The sequence below is a fragment of the Colobus angolensis genome, unplaced genomic scaffold, assembly GCF_000951035.1.
Source record: "Colobus angolensis palliatus isolate OR3802 unplaced genomic scaffold, Cang.pa_1.0 Scaffold7, whole genome shotgun sequence".
NCBI lineage: Eukaryota > Metazoa > Chordata > Mammalia > Primates > Cercopithecidae > Colobus > Colobus angolensis.
Genome location: NW_012120709.1, coordinates 20597867 through 20621018, shown reverse-complemented (window position 1 = coordinate 20621018; position 23152 = coordinate 20597867). Strand labels below are relative to the sequence as shown.

General features: G+C 45.5%; 1 protein-coding gene across 3 annotated transcripts in view; it reads right to left on the bottom strand.

Moving 5' to 3' along the window:
- The window catches only part of ZBTB16 (zinc finger and BTB domain containing 16), a 192347-nt gene that overhangs the window by 97125 nt on the left and 72070 nt on the right, over positions 1–23152 (bottom strand). The gene's annotated exons all lie outside the window — the stretch shown is intronic.

Here is a 23152-nt window from a genome sequence, read left to right as displayed (position 1 = left end):
CTCTTGGTTTGGGTAACACCATTGCCTTTTCTTTAGCTGTGAATGGATTTGCCTGGCAATTGGTGGAAGTGGCTTATCTTGGCCAACTGGATCGGCTTGGTGTGAAAGATGACAGGCACTTGCCCTTTTACTACAGAGGTGGCAGAGTACAGAGAAGAATGCCCAGCCAGCAGCCAGAAGACCTGCATCGTCCCACCTGACTCGGCCATTAACATTGGACAAGTCATGCTATCACAATCTCTCTGCATTGGATCACCTATAAAGTGATGTAGATCACATCAAATATTTTGAATAGAGACAAAATTTTACCATTCCAAAGTCTTACCCATATTCTTTTACCTAGCCTACAAGGTGGTTCTCTAAGGGGCACTACTATTCTCCCTGAGCCACGTCCCACTTGTGATGGTGCACTGTGATGTCCTCTGACACTGAGGCAGCCAGGCTAGGATCGTCCAAGCAAACCTCTAGACCCAATCCCAGCAATCTGGTCATTTAAAATCTATTCCAAGTGGCCTGAGTTTCCTCCTTCTTTCACTTGCTCTTTGTCTTTCAGTGAAAGAAACTTCCAGAAGTTACCACCAGCCTGTCCTCGGAATGACTCTGTTGTCATGCATTTCCCTGCCTTCAGAGACCCGGGTGTCCTATCCTGTCTAATCCTCAGGGTAAGGTGACTGCCCTGCAACTGACCCACTAACTCAGTGCCCCATACAGGTTACCAGAGATTAATCTGGTGTCCATGTGATTCCACATGAAGTACAAGGGCAAAGGTCTTTCCTCACTGGCAGAGAGACCTGGGCAAAGCACACAAAGTTCATTAGAGAAAAAGGGAACAACCTCACAGGCCCAGGAGTTCAACAGAGCCCAGCACTGGTTTGCTCATATCTCTAATTCTTGTTCATATACCAAAGGAAGAATGTGGAAAAGTGAAGGTTTCTCCTAATTCAAAGAAAATAATGGTGGAGAATTTCAGTGCATTTGAGGGACCTGGCTACCAGCAGACTCTCCATGGCACAGTCTGCAGAACAGCCAATGTGGAAATAGAATTCCAACTGGTTCCTGGAGCAAAAGTGCAAATTCGTGTGAACTCACAGTCTATTCCCTCTTTAGACCACAACCTCCCACCACTGCCATCACCACATTATGCAACTGCAAAGCATTTAGATCAAAATGGAAATTCTATCCACCTCCTTCTTCCTTACCACATATTCACATCTTCCCAATCTTCTAGTCCTGTCTTTTCATAAGGTTTAATTGCACGTGGCCATCTGAGATTATCAGCCTCCACTGTGACAGGAAAGGAAGACATCTGGGGACATGTTTGCACCTTTCTGCACACTGCCTTAGTTGGTGGTAGAGTTTTCACACTCTCTTCTCTGAGAAGAAGCTACCTTGCTGAACACCATTTTGAAAGTAACCCAGTTCTAGTACAGCCCATGCATCTCCATCCTATACTCAGTGGAGATTCCATTGCCCCATATGCTTCAGGTCCTCGCTCTCCATTCCTGGGGAACAGACTCAAGTTCTCCCCAACTCTTAGTGGCTCATTAGGTAAACTCACCTTGCATGTAACAGATTTTCACTTATGTCCAAAAAGACAAAGAACACATTAACCTCTAACAGGTTTCTATTTTCTCAAGAAAGCTGAATCATTATGAGAAATTCAAGCTAAACAAATTTGAACCTTTTAACAAGTAACTGAAGAGAAGAATTCATTCCTTCTCACTGGTTTTCAACCACACAACTCTCACTAGTCAAACGAAGCTAGCAAGATACAAGCTCATCATGTGAACCATTTCTGTGCCACTGTGAGTCTGAAAACTCATAAAGATTTCACCTGGTTTAGAGTGCAAACTCCATAATGGCAGAGACCATGCCTATATTTCCTTTCCTCATGAGGCCTCATTCAAAAGGGACTGATCAAGGATGTTGGCGAAATCCCTCTCTGTAAAGTGGCATCTATGGCATTCCTTTGCTCATCCTAACAATATTTCAAGTACAACAGCTTCATAGGCGGCCTCCAATTCAAAACTGGACCCTGTCCTGTGGCTCCTAAAGTCCATACAAGGAAGGCTAATGGCTACTGCATAGAAGCATGAAGCCATTAGACCAACCTACCATCTTCAGGATAAGCCTTGATCAACCTAGCCTACCTAGAACAGCAACAGCAGCATAAAGGGCAGCGAGGAGAGACCCAAGCCATACTCCATCCTCCCTACCTTCAGCTTCCAGAGAGAGCTGACCACAACAGTTGACCCCCAAGGGGGCATTCACCACGTCTACTCTCTGCAGGGTAAGCTCGGCCCACTTCTGTCCTATGCAGCCAGGGACCAAGGAGAGAAGGCTATGAGAAGAGCTCACTGCACTACCAGGTGTCAAAGGGAAAAGCCCAGCAGCACTGCCTAGCTGAAAGAGAGAGGTTCATGTCCCAGCACTGCCAATGTCACATTGCTTCCCAGGTTCCTGAGCCCAGGGGCAAATGCTCAAGTTGGAGCAGACCAACAGGCAGGGAAGGTTTAGAGAAAGAAACCTCAGTTTCAGTAATCCAAGGGTTGAAATTGTCTGACCTGTGAGTTTTGCTGGAAAGACCAGCATGGGGAACTAGGACCTGTAACTGGGAAAAGTGAATGGGAGGGCTCCACAGCTGGACTACCCACCGCTCTCTCCCATCTTTGAATGAGGAAAAATAAAGTGGGAAATCCATCCTGTAAGGGTATTTATAAGATGATGTTGTCCTTGTTTTCAGCCTAACTGATCCATCCTCTGAACCAACACTCAGACCACATCAATGCAGTATATAAGGTCCTTCTAAACTCACCCTATTGTAGGTATGAGGCCATTCCACACGCAAAAGTCACCCCAGTGCTTTGGATTTTTGCTTTCTGGTTCTATGACCATCAATTTGACCTCATTAGTGCAAAAGTCACCCCGATGCTTTGCGCTTTTTGATCCTATCACCACCCCTTTCTGATCCCATGACCATAAATTTGACCTTCTCGGTGCTTCAGAGGAGTACTCAGAATAGATAGGAAGCAGATGGGAGATTCTGTAAGATCCAACCCATGACCTAAATGATCCTCTCTTCTCCAAAATGTCTGCCGTGCCCATGAGAACCAACACTCTCCAGTATCATCTACTTACCCAGCCACCATGCAAACTTTCTGGTCCTCTCGGGCAGGACCTGGGCAGTTGGTGCTGACATACAGACTTGGGCCCCACGTGGGGACAGCATAAGGTAGGTCCCTTTAAGGAGCTCTGCCAGTGCTCTCAGCCTCAAAAGCAACCGACTCCTAAGCTCGGTGATAAGAGAACCTCGCCCTAGCCTCATTCACCTTTCCAAGTAGACACAGAATTGAGTAAAGGGAAAGCTTAAGTACTTTAGTAATGGGCTCACTCTTCCTCCTTAGACCTTTTAGTCAAAAACACACTTTCAATGTCCATTTACCTTTAATTCAAATGACAAAGGAAAGGTGAAATAGTCAATGCCATTCTGTGCTCTAATTTTGAGAGGAAGGGATGAATGAAAAGTTATGAGGCTATCAGTATTTCCTCCCCAGAGCAACTTCCAGGGACACTGCAGAGTGTTTCCATATTCAGTCCATTCTCCTGTACTTTCTTTTTTTAAAAATTGTTTTTAATAGAGACGAGGTCTTGCTATGTTGCCTGGGCTGGTCTTGAATTCCTGGGCTCAAGTGATCCTCCCATCTCGGCCTCCCAAAGTGCTGAGATTATAGGCATGAGCCACCATGCCCAGCCATTCTCCTGTACTTTCTATGTGTCTTTTTGTGGGAAAGGAATACTCTAAACAGAAACAGAATCTGTTCTACTAGCGGCCTCCACCCTAAGCCAGACTATGTTATTCATAGGGCATCAGGATACTCTGGGGAATGTTCCCTTCCTTCTAAGGGTGACATCATGTCTTCCCAAGGAATGTCTCTTCATGCCACCAAAAGTGCCACATTCCAGACTAAGTAGGCCATTAGTCATACCCAGTGTCATTCTCCTTCCATATTTTGTAGGAATATTAAGTTCAAGATTCAAGACTAAACCATCTATAAGTTCCTTAAGACTATACACTCTGTGGGGGCAAGCACTAGGTCTTTATCTCTGTCTTTTATGGCCTCAGCACAGATTTAGGCAGCCAGAACAGATATATGAGAAGCTATTGCTAGTGAAGCAATTTCCAACCACCCTAAGACAAAGGGACACCTAACTACTCAAATCTAGCCCTGGGACTGCCTGGAACCAGAGAGGGGGCCTGGTATCCCAGGGGAGAAGAAGAAGCAATCATTCTAATGTTGGCTGGAGAATGGGTCACTTTCATTTCTTAAGGCATAAGGGAAATTACCCTTTTGCCCACTTTTTTTTAATGTTGAGATTAGATAGTCATTTGACAAGCTGTGAATGCTTAGCGGGTATAACCACAAATTATCCTTCTAGCAATAGAGTTCGTTGCTCCCTGACTAGTCAATATTAATAAACATTACCGAATGCTTTTACAACACAATTTATTTTTTAATACAGCTCTTTATGTATGCCATAAAGTAAATATACCAATAAAAGTCAAGGATTTCAAACAACAGATTAAGAAAAACAACCAAGAACTAACTGAGTGCTAGTTAACACCTTCCATGCTGCAGGTTTTGGGAGCACACAGCAGGTAATGTCTGCTGGGGATCCAGACCAGGAGAGTTATGGAAGACAGTGGCCATTTGGTTGTTTTGGAGCCATTTAAAGGGAAGGGGAGAAAAATACCAAACCAGCTGTGTTTTCTTAAGAATCACCTTTAAAAAAGTGGTATATTGACCATGTATATATGTGTACATATATATACATTGGAGTGAGTGCAGGGGACTCGGCTTTCACTCCAGCTGTGCAGATGTCCATTAAATAACCTTGGCCAAACCACTTAGTTTCTCTAGATTTCACCTGACACCTCTGCAACGATGCCAAGGTTGAGTTAGATGGCTTCTTAGGCTCTTTCCAATCAGGTTTACAAAACTGAAAGGCTGTGGGGCTGACACGGGTCTGTGCTGGCTGGATTAGATCTCCTGCATAAGGGTCCATACCAGATTCGTCCTCTCAGTCTTCCTTGCTGACCTCAGAACACAGCAGGGGCTCATTTTTGTTGACTGAATGAGCAAACAAACAAGAAAGGGAATCGGAAGAGAAAAATGTAGAGGTGGAAAAAACTCACCCTGTGTACACACATATGCAGACACACAGACACACACACACACACACACACACACACACCAGTCAAAGAACAGTTTCCCCTACCGTCCAAAAGAGAAGTTGTCTATGGGATTCTTAGAAAGAAAGCCATGCAGCCGGGCGCAGTGGCTCACGCCTGTAATCCTAACACTTTGGGAGGCCGTGACCAGCGGATAACAAGGTCAGGAGATCGAGACCATCCTGGCTAACATGGTGAAACTCCATCTCTACTAAAAATCCAAAAAAATAGCCAGGCATAGTAGCAGATGCCTGTAATCCCAGCTACTCAGGAGGCTGAGGCAGGAGAATCACTTGAACCCACGAGTTCGGAGGTTCTCCGAAGGCGGAGGTTGCAGTGAGCCGAGATCGCGCCACTGCACTCCAGCCTGGGTGACAGACGAGACTCCATCTCAAAAGAAAGAAAGTCATGCATCCAATGCATCCTGCCTCGGCCCGGATGAAGGCCAATCTAGAGCTGACTGAAGAGTGGAGGGAACTGTCCTGAGCCTTGAAAATATGAGGAAGGACAACGGCATTCCCTGGGGCCATGACCACACCGAGTACAGCACTTTCAGATCAGGCTGCCTGCCAGTGCTAAAATACAATGTCAGAAATGACAAAGGGGCACACTAATCTCTCTGCAGCAACTGCTCAAGGAGGGATCTTCATGGCTGCAGAGCACCAGGAGGCCTGGGCTTCTGGCTGTTACGTAACCGGTCTTTGTTTTAAAATACTGAGTTCTCCTAAGTCGTTTATTTGAAATATCTCTATCAACAAATTTCACCAAGAACAAAAGTTTTTCATTTGTGCACTGAGCTATAGGATGATCTTATCGCACACAATCTCATACAGTCTCTTTCAACAAGGTCTTAGCGTGCTTATCTGTGAAGTTCCTGGTAGCCAAATATGATTGAAATGTTCTATTTATGCTCACTGGATTAAGGAGATGTTGCAAAACTGCACAAAAACCTGGCAGATGTAAGCAAGGTATTACAGCCAGGGCAGTTAAGATCCAGGGGGAAGAGATCAATACACACTTTTGTAGTTTCCTTTCTTTTTCTTTTTCTTTTAAGAGACCAGAAAAGTTATGCTTTTAGAAAAGGAAAAGGAAAAAATAGTAAAATGCCTTAAAGATTTATAGCTTCTCTGAGCTTTTTCCAAACCCAAAACAGGGCACCATGATGCATACTTGATGATGTCAGCCCAAGGGAAACAAAAATAAATCCAAAATATTCTCTCCAGATCCTAAAAGGCCCTATAAGGGAATTAAACTATGATTATGGATGAACAGGGTTTTTGTTCTCCCTCTCCCGTACAAGGCTTTCAACCAGCACAAATAACCAATTCCTGGGAAAACAGTTCTCAAAAAGCTACAGACTTTTCCTTTATCTCCTTGTTTTGCCTGGATACATGTGGAGGAAGTGTTGTCTCCTGGTTATCTAGGATCATTTTTATATGTTTCCACCCTAGCCAGGAAGCCACAATGCTACCTGCAGATCCCATGGACCAGCCATGGAAACTCAGAGATTGTTGAGAATAACTGAGGTTTATTAAAGGCCTAAGAAGAAATTTCCTCGGGAATTAAACCATTCTGAAAACCTTTTTAATGTATATGGCCTCATTCTTTCTGCTTTGGTACACTGAAAATTAAATTACTTTTCTATGAGGATTCTGAGCTGGAGAGCTATCACTCTAAACATCAATTATGAACACAAGATAAGAGATTGAACGGATTACCTGTACGGGCACCAAATCACATTGTAAACATTATTGTCATTTTAATGAAGAAAAAAGGCAAAAGCCAAATAGATATTAGCTTCTTTACTGGTTCTTTCTTCTTTTCTTCTAGAAAAATGCAAAAAAGAATATCTAGTCAACCGAGGCTTTTTTTGTTTTGTTTTTGTTTTTAAGATGGAATCTCACTCTGTCATCCAGGCTGGAGTGCAGTGGCACGATCTCGGCTCACTGCAACCTCTGCCTTCCAGGTTCAGGCGATTCTCATGCCTCAGCCTCCCGAGTAGCTGAGACTACAGGCGTGCGCCACCATGCCCAGCTAATTTTTTTTAAATTTTTAGTAGAGGGGGGGTTTCACCTCACTGGCCAGGCTGTCTGCAACTCCTGACCTCAAGCGATCCACCCGCCTCAGCCTCCCAAAGTGCTGGAATTACAGGCATGAGCCACCATGCCTAGCCCCAATGGAGGTTTTAATAATAAAGAAGGTAATGCATTTATAGATCATGTCTGACTTTGAAAGGGCTTCTTGAGGATCATCTCAACCACCTTGTGGCTGACATGGAGAGTACAGAGCCCATTTTGTGGATGGGGAAAGTGAGGCCACATGACTTTACTTGCCCATATAAACAGGCAGACATGGCCAGACTTCTCACCTCAGGGTCTGCCTTCATATTCCTACCTAAGCCAGAGTCCTTCCCTGAAACGGGCGGGAAAACCAGCAGCCAAAAAGGAGTCACCAAGAACATTCCTGGGCTTTTCCCAATCTAACTGAATAGAAACAAGAACAGAGAGGCCTCTAAGAAAAATAGTAAATTGAATGATGGCACCCAGAGTCCGCTGACAGGCTGTGAGTTTCACAGGGACTTTATAACCTCCTACAGGGAAGGCATGCCGACTCACGCCCCACTGCTACTCACCCTGTATCTGTTAAGCGCCTACTGTTTGCTGGACTTCAGTAAAGTCAGGCTGCTCTTGAATCACAGCCCATCTAGGTAAGTTGTCCATCAACACAATTTCCATCATTGCATTTTGTTGATTTCCTCTATCACATTTAACACAATTTTCAGTTATATATTTTTTTATTAGTATTCTTTATCTCTACTAGACTATAAGTTACATTAAGGCAGAAACCATCCACCATAACCTCAGAGTATGCCAGTGTGTGCTGTACACAGTAGGCATTCAGTACACTTTCCTAAATAGCTTTGTTGCGATATTTTCCATGTACCATAAAATCTAGCCTTGTCAAGTATGCCATTCACTGGTTTGTAGCATATTCATAGAACTGTGCAACCATCACCACTATCAAATTCCAGAATATTTTCATCACCCTGAAAAGGAACCTTGTACCCATGAGTAGTCACTCTCCGTTCCCCTCTGCCCCCAGCCTTTGGCAACCACAAATGTACTGTCTTCCTCTACAGATTTGCCTACTTTGAACATTTCACATAAATGGCATCATACAATATGCACCCTTTGGGGTCTGGCTTCTCTCACACAGCGTGTTTTCAAGCTTCATTCCTATGATAGCTTGTATCAGTACTTTGTTCCTCTGTAGGGATATACCACATTTTGTTTATCATTCATCGATTGATGGACATTTGGTGGTTTCGACCTTTTGGCTATTACCAATAATGCTGCTACGAACATTTGTGTACAAGTTTTATGTGTGGACATATGTTTTCACTTCTCTTGGGTATATACCTAGGAGCAGAAGTGCCAGCTCATATGGTAACTCTATGTTCAACCTTTTAAGGAACTGCCAGACTGTTTTCCAAAGCAGCTATACCATTTTACATTCCCATCAGCAATGTATGAGGTTTCCAATTTCTCAATACATTTTTGGACTAAGTGAATAAATGAATAAAGATTCCTCCTGCTGTAGAAGCCCCCGAAAAAGGGGATACAGTTCTGAGGCTTCTTTAGTAAACTAGCATCTTCATCTGCAGACATGACATGCTACACTCATGTTTAACAGAAACCCCAAAGAATGCTATTTATATGTAGTTCCTTTTAGAGAATCAAGTGAGAAATGAAGAAAAGGAAAGAAAAACACCAGACAGCTCAAAGTGGGCAGTGCTTTCACGTATGTGATTTCAACTCCTACCCTCCAGCCCATGTCTAAACTCAATAATTTAATAACGCACATTCCTTGAACAGATTTAGTTGAAAATATAAAAGGGATCCTAGCTCAACTGAAGTCAGCTTTGATTTGGTCAACAGTGAGGGAAACCTGATTTGACAGCCCTCCTGTCTCTGGTAGAAAGCTTGAAAATATACTTAATAATAATAATTAAAACAAAAATGCATAAACAAAAATATCCCAGGCAAGCTCCAGGAGTGGGACCCACGGTACTGGAACCTGCTGAGAGACAGCCAAGGGCGAGAGCCTCTCTTCTTGGGCTTGTTAGAGTGGGCAGGGTGTCCCAGAGCAGGCTGCAGCAAGAAGCTCTGTTAAGGGCTCCCCAAACTTCTTCTTCTCCCCCGTTTCTTTTTTGTAAAAGAAGTCAGCTGTACTCCTTTCTGCACAGACTTCTTGCAAAGAACAAACAAACAAAGGCTGGGACAGAGCAAGGCCCTTTGCAAGCTGCAGGTAATTAAAACGGCCTGTAAATGCCCCAGCAGAAAGCACTTCAAAGAGACAGTAATTCCAGCAATGGCCAGTCAAGGCTGTATGGTGTAAAAATTATGAGTTTTCCCAACAGGGAGCTTTGTGTGAAAAGGACAGGGGTTGGTGGCAAAAGGAGGGTGAGCCACAAAGACAAGGTTTACAATTGGTGTCCATGCCCAGTGTGCGTGGGAGTGTGTGTGTGTGTGTGTGTGTGTGTGTGTGTATGTGTTTGTGTCTGGCAAACACAGGCCAGAGAAAGGGGATTGTGTGCATGTCTGTGAGAGCACACATTTATCAATGCTGAGACGGTCCAAGCGTGTGGGCATGGAGATAAAAGGAAAAGTAAAATAAAAGCAACAAATACGAATCCTCTTCCCTGCTGGGCCTCATTTTCATGGGGAAAAGTATCAGGCAGCTTGCGTGCTCCTCTTGCTCCTTACATGCAAGGCTGCCGAGCACACAGGAAATGCATAACACCCTTGACTCCAGGCCCAAAGAGCATCGAGGCCAAGCAGCAGCTCTCTGGAAACGTCCACACTTTCAGTCTCACAGCACGACACAATACCCAACAACGTACTGCATGCTATGTAATCTCGAAATAAAGAATGAAGAGATAGACTCAACCTTGACTCTGACTGCATTTGCTAAGTCACCTGTGCTACCGCCTGGGTGCCCTGTGCTTAGATGATGCAGTGATGGTCCATGGCCTGGAGGAGAAGAGAGGCTGGAGCCTCAATGCACAAGGACGTTGGCCCCAATATTACAATACACTGACACACATCAGTGATCACCTGACCACAACATCACACATCTGGGACGGAGGGAGGACCTGTCACTAGCGTATCTTTTCTACATTTTTGTGTGATCTCCCTGCAGGAACCTGATACTTTCAAAAGGACATTTCACTAGGCAAGAGGGTCACTACCATTCCTAGAAGCCTTCCCCAGTTGCTCCCCTCTGTCCCCTCTCAAAGCTGACCCCCTTTTCCCCCCAGCCCCTGTATTTTAAGTGTGTTTCTGTTGGAGCAGATGTACTCACTAGGGTGCATCTGCTTGTTTCTCTGTCTCTCCAGCTGGATGGGCAGCTACATGAAGACAGGGCTTTGCCTCATTCATCTTGTATTCTCAAGCCTTGCAAAGGGCACAGCACTAGTGGATGGATGAGGGGTGGATGCATCCTAGTTATACAGTGGGTAATAAATCAATTGGGATTTGGATGGAGTAGAGCATATTGCTTAGAGCCGGGTACCCACTGCTCCTCACCCTCATCAGCCAGCACACGTTCATCCTGTGCACAGGAGCCTCAGAACCTGGGACGGTAGGTAGGAACAAGCCCACGCTCACCAAGGCGGCAGAGAAACCAACGCTGGCCAGGGGCTTTATTTCCCCATAAACAAAATCCTGTTCTGCCTCCCTCACAGCCCCACTCACTAACTCCTCCCTGACATTGCTGGTTTTAAGCCCACACATAAAAATGTCCTTTACTATTTTTATTTAATGAGCTTTCATTTTTCCTCCCCCGTTTTTGTAAATGAGAAAGGAAAGCCCACCTCCTAATGGGGATGGGGGGAGGAAGCAGAGTGGAATCTTTTTTAAACGGGCCATAACTTCATGAAAAGCTTTCTCCTCCACAATCCCCCCAGCTCCCCCTCCCCAAGGCCCCATGTTCCTCCATCCTCCCTACATCCTCCCTTCCCACCATTCAAAACAAGATGCATGGATTTTGGACATTTGATTACTTTTAAGTATATATTTTTCCCTCAAATAGACTGAATACAATGGTTAGGAAATGTGACAGAAAACTATTCTGAGCCATTTATTGCCTTAATACCCACCTTTGTCCAACAGGCAGTTTTGACAACAGCGATAAATTCCAAATTTATGTCAACAGAGCATATGTTGAACACCTCATTTCTGAGCTAAAGCGGCATGCTGCCCTATAAATCACCGTTCTGTTTGAAATGAAAGTAGATTACAGGCCTCTGTTATTGAGCAGTTAGAGCTATAGTCATATAAATCAGAACTTTTAACTCTAGGCAATCCGTTGTGCAATTAACTAAAGGGTACTTTGTCATTTCAAGGCTTGTGCACAGACTTGGCAGGGCATAGAGCTACTGGGGAAGGGGGTGGGAAGGAAAAAAAGTTTTTAGGCAACAGGAAGGTTGTTGGCTGTGGCCTCCACCATACTCCATACAATGCCTTAACCCCCAAGCACCACTGCCACAAGAACCTGCCAAGCCTGAATACAGGCAAAGACAACCTCATAATCAGCATCTGCCACAAAGACAACATCACACTGAGGATTTGTCACCAAGTCACCCCCAGAAGCCCAAGTGCCTTTTCGGTCATTCATTAAGCATTTCCTGAGCACAAGCCGGGAGCAAAACATCATCTCAGGTGCTAAAATGATGTCCGAGACACGAAAAGTGATAACTATAATACCAACAAGAATGTTTAGATGATATTGATGATGAAGAAGAATTAGAAGCAAATCTGTACAAGACATATGTGAGCACTTACTATGTGCCAGGCACTATTCTGTGCATTTTTATGCCTTATCTCATTCAATCCTCAGGACAACTCTATGAAGCAGGTATTTTTATTTCTATTTCTTTCTGAGGCACAAGGAAATAAACAACTCAATGAGTGTCATTAAGCTTGTAAGTGGCAGAGCCTGATACAACTAGTTAGTAGAACAAAAAGTTTAAGAACTTAGGCTGACACCAGCCCTGTTTGCCAATTCTGGATCTACAACTTACTAGGCTCTAAGACTTTGGGATCCTCCAAGTCTCAGTTTTCTTATCTGTCAAGTAGACTAACAATACTGTTACCTCAGACCTCAGAAGGTAGATAAATGTGACTGTGCATGTGAAACAACTTAGCATAACACTGAGACCACAATGTCTTTATGAATAAACGTGTAGCTACTGTAAGTCTAAAGAAGAAGAAAGGCCCCTGTTCCTGGCCAGTCCATAACCTGGTGGACAACAAGACAGAGGAGGATGTGGTGATGTGCCAATATGTCAACAAATGACTATGGGTGTGCAGAAGAGGCGCAGACCAATAGCAGCTGCCGTCACGGGAGATGGTCTGAGGACATGGTAAGATTCAGTTGGTCCTTTCGGGGGCTCTGGAAGTTCCGAAGGGTGCTAGCTACCCATGTTTGGAAATGTTAAGAATGGAAAAGCCTTGGATGAGACAGGGAGCACTGTGTGATGGGGGCATCGCATAAGCCAGGACTTGGGTGTTAGAAAAGCATGTCCTGCCGGGCAAGCCTTCAGGAGGCTGACCTGGCTTATCCACGGTGGGCAGGCGGTGAAGACAGTGGTGAGGAGCCTGCGGAGATGGCAGAGTAGGCTGATGATGCCGAGTCCTGAGACTGATGCTGAGGACTTTGGTCCCAGTGCTGCAGTCATTGAGCAGCCCCAATGTCCGTCTTGAAACAATGGAGCTGGCTGGGCGTGGGAGGCTAAGTGTGGGCAGGGACCATGGAAGGAGACAGACAGAGAAAAGGGCCCAAATTCTAAATTGAGAAGGAGAATGTTTCCAAAGACAGTAGTTAGGTCAGCCTTCCAGAACAAAATGCCAACATGATATCACTGTCACACATCTACAGGACATTTCTGTTCCCTAGGAAGGTACAAGAAAAGTGAGACTGGAACAAACCTCCTATCTCTACCTACTCCCGAGCACAAGTGCCTGAGTGACTCCATGGAGTATGAGTTACCACGGCAGGGCACTCAAAAGAGCTGTTGGTTCTGTTTGTTACCTCCATCCAACTAAACATGCCATCCTGTACTCATCAGAACGCAGATGGCAGCAAGAATGGGCAGTCGAGGAGCTACACTTCTTCACTTCTTCCCTTCAGCACCCTGCACTGGCTACTGACTCAACATGGCTAGGAGGCAGGTATCCTCTGTCCTGGGCCTAGGCAAGTTGAGAATCCATTGATTGATTGATTGATTGGTATTTATTTGGCGTAGTGAAGGATACAGCCAAAGCATAAGACATCAACCTACCCTCCTAAAGCTTTAGTTGAAGAGGGAAGACAATGCACACTATAACAGAAACCAGTACTTACATGTGCACGTCGGGTCCTTAGGACAATCTCAACACCCAGCCTGAGTGCAAATCAAAAGCTCAGGCCTTGCCGAGGAGGGGGGCTCATGCCTGGGCTCAGAAGATACCAAGGAGGCAGCAGACACAGAAGAGGAGATGGTTGTTTCAGATGAGGGGGAAACAGGCACCAAAACAGCATCATTCCAGAAAAAGAGACAGCCAGCCTGGGGCCAGGCAAAGCAGAGGCGAGGTGAGTGTTGTGGAGGGGTGTCAATAATGAGTTTAGACCAGAAAGCTCATGGAGAAAGAGGTGTGGCTGAAAAGCAGACAAAGAGGGAAGCATTGTTCGTTCTTGACCGAGGACGGAAGGGAGCATGAGGATTACAGAGTTCAAGAGCTGAGGTCTGACACGCTCTAGGAGCCCTCGGTGCTATCCTTCCTATCCTGACATATGGTACTACAGAACATCTGGCCTTGGAGGCTGGCCAGCCACTTGCTCCCCCGGCCTCCTCCACAGCCGCCCATTCATGGAGAAGCAGATTCTTTGCGCGAATATCAGGGTGATGGGCCTTCCGGACACTCGCTGTGTTTGGTCACTTGCCAGGATGCTCTGTCTTGTCCGTAGTTGGATGCCAAAAAGGCAAGAAGATGCTGCAGAAACTGGCACCTTCCATAAGAATCCCCTACTACACACACACACACACACACACACACACGTGGACCGCGGGCACATACCCACACACGCCATCTCTCGCCATCTGTTTGAGCAAACTGCTGGTCTCTGAGCAGGGGGGAAAGGAAACCTCTTAGAGATATTTGTTTAATATCTGAGCAGTGGGGGAGCAGATGAAGTATGCAAGTTTCATTTAGAAAATCGTCAAGAAACTATTATAGTAAAATGAGGCTTCCAGTTTCCAAATAAAGCTAAAATGATCACACGGAACAAACTGGCAAAGCTGGAGAGTGAAGAAGCAGGAAGGAAGTACAATAAAAATAATAACAGGAGGAAAATAGGAAGTCATGAGATGCCAGGGAATTAGCGGCAGACCCCATCCCCTTCAGGACTGGGGATCAGGGAATCAGTGTGAGCAAATGGCAATGGGAAACCCACAAATCGAAAGCAACAGCCTGGAGAAGGGTCTCCTTCCATCTTCAGAAGTGTGGTCTCCATGCTCCAGTGAATTTCCTCTGTTCCTAGACGTCCATTTGCATCTCAAGACTTGCATTGTATAAATTCTCACAAAATCAGTTTGGAGGAGAAAGAGACTGGCATCCATCTCTTATCTCTTTTTTTTAGAAAATTGGGCTGAGAGAGCAGGTGAGGATCAGGAAATGAGTAAGTAGCCCTGTAAGAGGAAGGGAGAAAGACGGGCACAGTGGCTCACGCCTGTAATCCCAGCACTTTGGGAGGCAGAGACGGGTGGATCACTTGAGGTCAGGAGTTTGAGACCAGCCTGGCCAAAATGGTGAAACCCCGTCTTTACTAAAAATACAAAAATTAGCCAGGCATGGTGGTGCACACCTGTAATCCCAGCTACTCAGGAGGCTGAGGCAGGAAAATCTCTTGAACTCGGGAGACAGAGATTGCAGTGAGCCGAGATCGCACCACTGCACTATAGCCTGGGCAACTGAGCAAGACTCTGTCTCAAATAAAAAATAAAAATATAATTTAATAAATAAAAATAAATTTTAAAAAAGAGGAAGGGAGAAAAGAGTGGTAGTTGACTCAAAAGTCAACACAAGCTTATTGCCTACTAAATGCAGGGCATAGCATTAGCCACTACAGAGAGATTCAAAGAAACATAATACACAGGCACTGCCTTCAAGGAGCTTACAATTAAGTAGGGAATGCAAGACATATGTATGTAAAAGACTTTAAAACAGTGCACACTAATAATATGTGACAGGAATAAGAGAGATGCAAAACTTAGTGCTAGATGAAGAGGACTGAATGTTTGGAACGTAGGCTCCAGGCAACCTAAGTAGAAAACAACCTCTTCTCTGCGTGAAGCTGTTTGCCGTCTGGGAATACCACACCCACCTCCAAACACCTATGCCTCTGTCCTGCAGCTCTCACATCCTCTCCTGGCCTCCAATGCAAAATTCTACATCTACCAAGCTTAAAATACGAATGCTACCTGCTCGTCAGTCACATGGCCTGTTTTACTCTAAAATGGCAACCCCCATAACTGTCATTTTACATCAGACCCATGACCAGTCCTCCTGCCCTACCATGCCACTTGCCTCTCTCTCTCCAGTGTGGGAACAAAGCCTGGCGGCTGGGCCTGCCAACAGGTCCTGTGCACACTTTCATCCTGCTCCATGACAGGCTCCGCCCCAAGGGCCCCAGAGCCCACGCCTTGCTCCTTGCCTTCTTAAGAAGCTGCCAGAACAGGAGCACCTGCCTGAGCGGTCCTCTCACCGATACACAGCATGGGGCTGGCCACACTCACCACCAGAACACGCGGATGTGCTCAGAGCAGCCAGACAGCACCTTTCCCGCCTCTGACCTACTCCAGTGTGGGCATTTCTCCATTGCCTTGCTACACTGTTTTCTCCAGAGAACCCATCCTATTCCCTCTGCCCAAAGAAAAGGGCATGGTCAACCTTAATGAAATAAACTGTCATAGAGTAGGCAGGGAACTTCATCTCCCTTCCAGAAGACACAATCTAATTCACACTCTAATTGTCTCACTGGAAGCCTCCGGGCCTCTCTCCACAAGCCGGCTGGAAGGATGTGGAAGTGTCATGGCCTGGAAATCCTCGAGTCTAGTCATATAAATACTTAATTGCCATTGGAACATCCACATTGTGTCACTTTGGTATACCCAACCAATGCGTGGCCAAGTTCCTTCCCCGGTGAGGCTGAGACACGGGAAGTGCCATCAGCGGCCTTTTCATCTTTCTCTTTCCACTTCCATTTCTTTCCCGAGATACTTCCATCTTGGAGAGCTCTTCCTCCTGAGAGCTAGGATGAGGGCAGCGGTATGAGTGGGAAGAGCAACGGCTTCTTTAACTGCTGCTGGCTGTGACCTTAATCATGACAATGAAGTTTAGTTTCTCTTTTGGTAGAGAGATGAGAATAGCAGAACTTCAAATGGTAGAAAAGGGTCTGTCTCCTGAACAATGTACCCCAAAGGTCACTGCTGCATGCAGGAAACAAGAGAAGACACAGATGCAATGTCTGTTTCCATAACAGTTTAACCTTCTAAGAATCAGAGGGCTCAGAGAGCCTGGGACGTCCCTGGACCCTCTATGCGTGCAGGAATAAATGAATGTACTCAAGCATTCCAGACAGATCTCCCAGAATATTTTTAAAGACCTCCAGAAAATAAATGCTGTATAGAACCTGGGATAATTGTGGTGATCTTGGTGAGGCAGGAAAATGGGATAGTAAGTGTGAGTATAGGACATGTGACTAAGGAATGAGAGCTAAACCCCAGAGGCAGCACAAGGTGACCTACAAGGGGGCTAATGCCCTGCAGTTAAAACTACACTTGAATCTTAAAAATAAAACGGAAGCAGCAAAGACAAAGTCATCCTCAGCAGAAATATTCTCAGGTTCTGTGACGAAGAGTAAAACCTTCCCCCCAGAAAACCCACCCCTTTTCGTAAGCAGTGATTTGCCTGATGGTTACTTTCATTCATCTCTTGGTGGGGGCACACTGCAAAGCTCATCTCTGTAGCTACCACAACTCATCCACAGCCCTCAAACTGACAGCAGTAGAAGGTAAGAACCTCAGAACATTCCAAACATCGCCAAAGTAGGGGGAACAGCTCTCAGACTGTCACAAACTCTCTGTAAGATCTCGCATGGACCACTTAAGTTCTCTAGGCCTCAGTTTCCACATCTGTAAAATAAGATGTTCTCTCCTACTGACAGCCTGTGGACAGATGTGTAATCTATGAGCTCAGGAGTCCCTCCCTTATGTGCACAACACCTGGAGAGACAAACCAGACTCCGATTCCACAGCTGCTTTTGGGTGGCCCTACATAGAGCACCCTCAGCCCCCAAACAATGGGGGCTTTAACCTTTGCAAAATGCCGAGACAGTACTTGAAGGCTTATGCTATTTTTAACACTTCTAGGAGAATTCGCTCATTTTAAAAACCACACCCAGGTTGTTCACAAAAGGAAGACAAGTTAGAAGAAGGACTCCAGCAAAGGAAGGTTGGGAAGGATATCAGCACCCCAGGAACACTCTTGCTAGGGTCCAAGCCTAATGAATTCAATGGCATTCCATGCAACCCTCATCCGTTACTCAGAGCCCTTGTCATGAGATTCCACACCACAAAGTGAACTCACTGCAGAAAAGGAACCTCCCCAACAAGAAGGAAGTGAGGGGTACAGAGAAGAGGTAGGAAAAAGGCAGATGTTCTTTCCTTTGAGCTGAATAGGAAACCAGGCTGAGTAAGAGTCCATCCTCTCTGGCATTTCAGATAAAAAAGGACTTCTGCAAGTCACTTCTTGTTGCAAGAGCGCCTGGGAACAGTAAAAGGACAGGACTGTAAAAGGACATTTGCCTAAGGATGAGCCACTCAGATTTCTTCTGACTCACTGTATTAGTTCGTATTAGTTCCCTTTTGTTGCTATAACAAATTACCATAAACTGAGTGGCTTAAAATGGCACAAATGTGTTATCTTATAGTTCTGCAGGGAAGGAGTTCACAATGGGTCTTGCTAGGCTAAAATCAAGGTGCTGGCAGGACTTTGTGGATTCTGGAGGGTCAAGGGGAGACTGTCCCCCTACCTGGTTCAGTGTCCAGAGGCTGCTCTCATTCCTGGGCCCACGGCTCACTCCTCCTCTGACTCTGACACTGACACTGGCTCTTCTGCCTCCCTCTTCTACATTTAAAGACCCTTGAGGTTATGTTGGTTACAATGGATCCAGGTGGAAAACTCAGCATAATTTCTCTATCTTAGTCAGCTGGTAAATAGCCTTAAGTCATTTCTTTGCCATGGAATCGAACATACTCACGGGTTACAGAGACTAGGATGAGAACATCTTTAAGGAGTCACTATTTTGTCTACCACACTCACAAACTGTACATCTTTAGGAGTGGGTGTTTCACTTCATCATGGCAGCCACAAGCTGCCATAAGGAGGTGGAGTATCCCACAGAAGGACTCACAAGTCATCTTCCTAAAAGCCCAGGCACAGTATACCAGGAATTTCTGGAGCACTGGAATGTATAGTTCCCACCGGCATGATCCACCAGCTGTATCTGCCTCTGTGTGTGCACACATGGGTATACAGGTATGTGATCTCAACCCCCAAGAGAAAGAACTACAGCCTATATGCATTCTTGCATCTTCCAGGGGATCTGGCACAACTCTGGAGTCTGAATGACTCACTGAATACTGGTGGCTTATCTGATCCTAGGGCCAAATAATCCCAGAACCAGGGAACTGCTAAATCTTAGCTTTGGAATTAATCTGAAAGGTATTTATTTAAAAGAACATGGCAGTGTCTACCATACAACATGCACTTAAAAGTTTTTCCTTCTTGCTTCTCTCTCTGGTTCCATTTCTTTTATCCATTTTCATTGTTAAAAAAAAAAATGACTTCTCCTGGCTAGCTCGGTGAAACCCCGTCTCTACTAAAAATTCAAAAATTAGCTGGGTGTGGTGGCGGGCGCCTGTAGTCCCAGCTACTCGGGAGGCTGAGGCCGGAGAATGGTGTGAACATGGGAGGCGGAGCTTGCAGTGAGCCGAGATGGCGCCACTGCACTCCAGCCTGGGCGACAGAGCGAGACTCCGTCTCAAAAAAAAAAAAAAAAAAAAAGACTCCACAGATGAGGAGGGTGAGTTAAAAATATGCAATATGGGTAAGCACCAATAATGAAGCTTCTAGCACATTTGAGGATTTTCAATCCTTTGAGCCTTACCTATCTCCCACCCATCAACTTCATGGTCCTAGGAACCCTAAATTTCAACTGTGCTAATTACTTCAACTGTGCTAATTAATTTCAACTGTGTGGTCAATCCTAAGTATACAGGGTTGTGCCCAGTTTCTCCAGTAAGCCATGGACTGATCCCATTCCCATTTATCAAAAATAGTAACTAGCCCTTTCCTTACCCTCACATCTTAAGAGACAAATGAGCTTCTCAGCCTATGATACCAAAAGCCCTCTATTTCCCACCTTGCCTTCTGCTACCACTGAGTTTGGATACCAAAAAGTAGAAAAGGAAAAAAGAAAGAAAGAAAAGACAATGAAAGACCCAGTACGAAGCCGTCATGTGAAAATACAGCTCTGTTTGGTGGTAACGCAACCAGAGTTGGGAGATCAAACCAAATCTGCCGGAGGTTTGCAAAGCATTCTTTCCCTTTACCCACTTTGGCGCCAAGACAAACACCAGGGACACAGCAGAACGCCAATGCAATGATTCTGGTGAGCTCCCAGAGTCCTCCTGAATTAAGTGTGGAGCCCATATTCAGATTATGCTAAGCATTTTTCACAGCCCTGCCCATGCTAAGAAAAACTGTCATGATCTAGTGTGGAGACACAACCAGCTGTGCTCCTGTGCGTCTCAGGAGCCACACTTCACACCTGCCAAGCTCTCCACTTCAGGCTTTTTGGGTACTGGTGAAAAGACGAGGCCACTGAGCCCACCTCCATGGGAGATGTCAATATTTCACCAGCCTGTGGGGGCCTCTGAGGAGATCCATGAGGGCTAGCTGCCTGAGAAAGGTGTTCTTTGACACGGTAATCTGGCCTTCAGCCTGTTCTGCGGTCCTGCTGTAATCATAATAGGTTTCTGAGGACCACGGGGCCAAGCCAGTGGAACACCTGTGCCACGACGCCCTTGGGCATTTTCCATGGATGGAAAATTTCCGTGGATGCTGACCTGCCAGGAGACCCATTTCCTCTACTTACAGTCCCTGATCTAGTAAACCAGGGCCAAGACCACTGAGGCGCCATTTTCCTGCCTTATGCGTGGGGTCACTGAAGGGACCACAGGAAGAGGACCTGAGAGGGAAATCTTACCAGCCCGATGACTGCTCTGTGCCAGGGCTTCAGCCGAAGCTCAGGCCTTAAAATTTAAAAGCCCCTCAGGGGTCTGTTGGACCTCAAACTCACCTGTTGCTTTTTAAATTCCAAGATCAGAGTGAACTTTGGAGAGGCTGGGCCACCTCCACTCAGTGGCTAGTGGGCACGCAGGAAAGGGGCACAGCAGAAAAGGCAGATGGAGACCTTCCATGGAAGACCCAGTGGGCACTCTGCCAGCAGGCCCTGCTGGGGCTGACCAGCACCACAAGGTGCCAGGGGGTGGGGCAGGGCTGGGGAGGAGCCAACACCTCTGGTTTAGGGCATTCACTAGGATTGAAAACTGCACCCCCACATTTTGTAAATGGATCCATCCACCAAGAGACTCTGGACACCTCAGCGAGGCAGGACACCAGTCAATTTTGTGAAGAAGGGAGTAGAGAGATGGACAGGCAGCAATTTTGATTTTGGCGAGATTTGGAAGGTTACCAGCCCTGTGAGTAGCTGCACTATAAAAAGAGTCAGACACTAAGTATTTCCTTTCCCATAAAATATTCATTGCCGCATGGAAGAGCCAAGAAGCCGAAACCTCAAGCATTTCTAACTTTGTACTGCAGTAATAACAGAGTTTTATAGGAACCTTCTGATTGTACTTACACCAGGCTATAAATACACTTCTATCTCAGAGAAAGGAGGGGAGACCCATCTAGCCCCCCTCAGAGTCTGTACTGTAACAAGAAAGACCCCAGGTACACCCACAACTCCATTTAGCATTTTGGCTAGCAAGCAGCAGATGGAGTGGTCCGTGATAACAGTTCTTAAAGGAGCGCCTGCCGAGAGGCTCCGGCCCCTCTCACAAACAATGCTCGAGATGGACTCAAAACCTGGTTTATAAATGGTATTGCCATTGCTTAACAATGGAACAATGTCCAGAGCACTTGATGTTTACTCAGCTCTTGGCAATTTACAGAGGGCTTTCCCATCCCTTCATCCTGAAAACAAGCTTGCAAGGGGGCAGGATGGAGGCTCAGGGAGGGTAAGCAACTTGTCCAAGGTCACACAGCTAGAGGGCAGCGGAACTTCCTCCCTCTGACTCTGCCCCCAGGCCTCTGGTGCTGCCATTGTCCCTACTGACAGACTTTGTAAGGCAAAAGGCGAAAATATAACTTGAGAGATGAACTGTGTTTGGGCTGCACGGCTGCCCTCTGTGAGTGATGTAGAAAATCAGTCAGTCTTGCAGGAATAGTTTTTTCCTTTTTACTTTATACGAAATAATGAGCCCCTGCCAGAGGTTACCATGATAGGTAATCGGCACAATAAACCAAGTATTGAATGGTGTATCTCTAACTACTCATATGCATTCACCAGACACACACAGACTTCATTTAACCAGTCTTGTACAGCATTCTAGACCTAACAGGTGTAGGTTAATAAAATGATGTGACAGTTCCAGAACATTTGACACCAAAGTTTCATTTGAAATTAAGTTTAAAAGTAAAAGATTCTTTTTTGCTGTCATAAAGGAGGTCCTCCAGTCTTCCTAACTTCCCCCACTCCCCCTTTCACACACACCCGGTTAGATTCTGCATAAGACTTTTTTGTTATGTGAATTCATTGACTTCCAAGTATTTTCTCAAAGAAAGTTAAAGATACAGAGTATGCAAAATCTCCCCATTTTCCCCAAGATACATATATCATACCAAAACCAGACAGATTCTGCCGAAGACTCACTTAGAGCCATTCAAAACCAATGAACATGTTTACACATTCTGAAAGCAGTTCTAAGTCTGTCATCGTCAGACTGTCTCTGACCTGCGGTAAGCAGAATAAACCTCGCAGCATTAGAAAGTGCTACCGGAAGTCTCTGAGCATTTTAGTTTGAACTGCAATGAAAAAAAAGGGGGTGAGCTATGTCCCCCTCTCAGATTGTTTATTCTGCCTAGCTCAACTTAAAGCCAGTGTGGCCCTCATGGTTTTTAATGGCCCTAAATGACTGAATGAATTTGGGCATTCACTGGAGGGCCATCTGGGGACAGGCCTGCCTATCTGCAAACTGGCAGGCTTCCCTATTTGTTCTGTGGAACAATAAACGTCAATGAATTCGAAGTTTCAATTATTCAGAACGTTTCCAGCACCTGACTCTTAAAAAGAAAAAAACAGAGAAAACAAAAGATTTTATGTGCAAGAATTTAGTAAAAATTTTTGGACAAAAATTTTGAAAGGGTTACTCAGCCTCAGCACTATTGGCATTTAGGACTAAATAATTCTTTGTAGTAGGGTGGGTGAGCAGGAGAAGGAGACTGTCCTGTTCATGATAGGAAATTCAGAAACAGCCCCAGCCTCTACCCACTATGCATCAGTAAACAACCTCCTAGGTTGTGACAAGCAAACATGTCTCAGGCACTGCCAAATGTGCCCTGGAGGACAAAACTGTCCCCCCGTTAAGAACCACCATGGAAGGGTCAACACGAATCCAAGCGATTTCTCTACCTCCTGTAGGCCACTGTGCAATCACAAATGATAACCAAAATACCAGCCCTCGCATGCTGC